We start from the raw sequence: 2,821 nt of genomic DNA on the forward strand, positions 1-2,821 counted from the left end.
CATCCACCCACCCATTCAACCAACCAACCATACACACATATATACCTCACTCTATCATTTAAAGCCACACCTCCTTATCCTTATTAACCTACTAAATCTTTACTAGATATCAAAGGTCCAGAAAGCCTTCTTTTTGAATCTTCTACAAGCCACATATTATTTGGAAATAATTATTTATTTAGCATTCAAATACAACTTTATTGACATTTTAATTGCTTTTTATACACTAATAAGAGGGCTAGACTAGATGAAGGGTTAGCAAACTACAGCCTGTAGGACAAATCCAGCCATTTTCACTTATTTCTATGAAGGGCCCTTACATTTTAAGTGGTTACAAAAATATTTTATGACAGGAAAAAGAATTAAAATTCAAATCCCCATATAGCTGGGTACTTGCCTGTAGTTGCAGCTATTCCAATCTGATAGAACTCAAGAGTTCAAGACCAGCCTGGCAACCTATCACAATCCTGTCTCAGAGAGGGAAAAAGCAAAAGCAAAAGTGTGTCCACACTCTCCGTGCTCATCTTGTGATCTAACACTGTGCAGGGTCTACAGCAGACCTGACGGTATGCGAAGCCTAAAATACCCTGTGTCCTTCTAGTAAAGCTTCCTGACTGCAAACCACTAGATTGTGTTATTGTTAAATGTACTTTCTCTAACTAGGCTGAAAATTCTTCCAAGGCAGAGAGTATGTTTACTTCTAAAACTACTTCAGGTGCTGGACAGATGACCCAGAAGTTCAGAGCACTGACTGCTCTTCCAAAGCTCTGTGTTCAATTCCCAGCACCCACAGGCAGCTCACAACTGTCTGTAACTCCTCCCCACTGGACACTGTCTTCCTGCCTCCACAAAGCATGAGGCACACATGTGGTGCACAGACATACATTCAGACAAAACGCTTATAAAAAAAAACAAGAACAAAAACCACCAGTTCCAATCTTGCCCATTGAAGTGTGTGCACACAGGGAGGATTAGTGACACTTGCTGAGAAGCATCAGTGAACCTGATAGATCACAAATACATGAAGAGTGGGCTTGGGAATGGATATACCTCCAAATTCCACTTCTAAAGCCTCAGGGCTGGGAATATAACACAGTGTGCAGTATTGGCAAGACCCTGGATTGCAGGCATCACAAGTTAGGAAGAAAGAAAGAAAGAAAGAAAGAAAGAGGAAGGAAGGAAACAAAGAAGAAAACAGGAAATGGAATCAGTCTAGACGGCCATCAGCAGATGCAAGGGTAATAGAAATGTGGTACATATACATAATGAATTTTACTCAGCTGTAAAAAAAACTAAATTAAATTATTAAATTTTCAGGAAAATAGATGGATCTGCAAAGACTAATATTAAGTGAGGTGACCCAAGCTCAGAAAGACAAAATCTGCATGTTCTCCCTCATATGAAGATCCTGTCTTGTAAGGTGTATATCCAAGAACAGGAGTAGGACTGAGTAAAGCCTAGAACTTAGGAAGGAGACCAAGAGAGTGAGAAAACAGGTAATGAAGGATGGGAGTCCATGGGACATGAAAAGAGAGATCAGGGTACAGGGTGGTGGGGAGATAAGGGGAAAGAGAATCTACTAAGACACATTTTGTTATAAAATGTCATAGTGATAGCTAATAGCTTGTGTGCTACTTTAAAATAAAAAAAAAAACCCTCAGACACACCTAGGACTTAGAAAGTGACAAACTGGGAAAGCAACATATACCTAGAATGTGACTGTCTCAATTTCTGTTGTTCTTGAGAAAGACTACATGATTGGAGGAAATAGAAACCCAAAAATTTGAGAAAGAAATAGACATCTGACTATGCTGATCTTAAAAACCTCAAGTTTTCTCTTCTCTTTCCCTCCTGGAGTTCATCACCTGTAGAAGCCCCTGGATGCCTTGATGTCATAGTTTCAGTGGGAGGGGAGAGAGTTCACCCTACCATGGCTGGGGTGCTGACCTGGAAACAGCAGCTCACCTCCTAATCTCTATGTCAAGAGGCACAGGAGATAAAAATGCATGCAATTCGTACACCAGCAACCTTTAAGGGTTCACAGTGACATGCATGTGGACAGAGTCACAGATATTAAATATAAATATACAGAATCGTGTGTGTGTGCGTGTGTGTGTGTGTGTGTGTGTGTGTGTGTGTGTGTGTGTGTGTGTAAGCACGCAGGAGGCAGGAACGCAGCATCATAGATGCACCAATTTGAACTGGATGTGTGCCAGGGGAGGGGTCGGGCAGCCAAGTGCAACACAGCCGTGCACCCCCGCCATGCATCTGGGACCTGAGTCTACAAATGCTGGGAGGGTAACCGAGGGGCTCGGCTTCTTCACGCGACCCAGCTCCCATCCCCCTCTCGCCTGCGATTTCGGATGCCTTGTCACGTCTGGCCCTCTGTTCCTCTCTATCCTCCCCACCGACTGTTCCCAGCACATTCGCTCCCACCTCACTCTTGGCTTCGCCCCTCGCTCTCCACCCAGGGCCTCCCTCTTGCCTGGTAGTTTTAGCTCTCCTCCGCCGCCGCTTTCTTGCAGATTGTCCTTGGGGAAAGGAGGAGGGGAGTTAGGCGAACACTGGGAGGAGCCAGGTGGAGGCAGCCGCGGGAGGAGGGGAGGCTTCCAAACCTCCACTGGCCAAAACTGGCAAGGAGGCTCCGCCTCCCCCTGCTCGCCTCTCCTCCTCTTCCCCCTTCCTTTAAGAACTCTGCTGCTTTTGCAGACTTGCTTCCCAAAGACCACATCTTTATCTTGGGAGCTCATGAACGTGGTGAGAGATAGAAATTACGTAGTTGCTAATCTTGTTTCCAACTGAGCCAACTTTTCCCTTTCTT

The 2,821-nt window shown here is 44.6% G+C and overlaps 1 protein-coding gene across 2 annotated transcripts in view; it reads right to left on the reverse strand.

The window, feature by feature from the left end:
- Pfkm (phosphofructokinase, muscle) overlaps positions 1–2,577 on the reverse strand; it is a 24,360-nt gene extending 21,783 nt beyond the window's left edge. The window contains exon 1 of one of the 2 annotated variants that reach the window (XM_005353979.3): positions 2,486–2,577. The gene's annotated coding sequence lies outside the window, so the exon portion shown is untranslated. Of the gene's footprint in view, positions 1–2,436 lie in introns of both variants that reach the window. The other variant, XM_005353980.3, reaches the window with a different exon arrangement.
- Between the last annotated feature and the right edge of the window lie 244 nt (positions 2,578–2,821).

Source organism: Microtus ochrogaster, chromosome 15, assembly GCF_000317375.1.
Source record: "Microtus ochrogaster isolate Prairie Vole_2 chromosome 15, MicOch1.0, whole genome shotgun sequence".
Lineage (NCBI taxonomy): Eukaryota > Metazoa > Chordata > Mammalia > Rodentia > Cricetidae > Microtus > Microtus ochrogaster.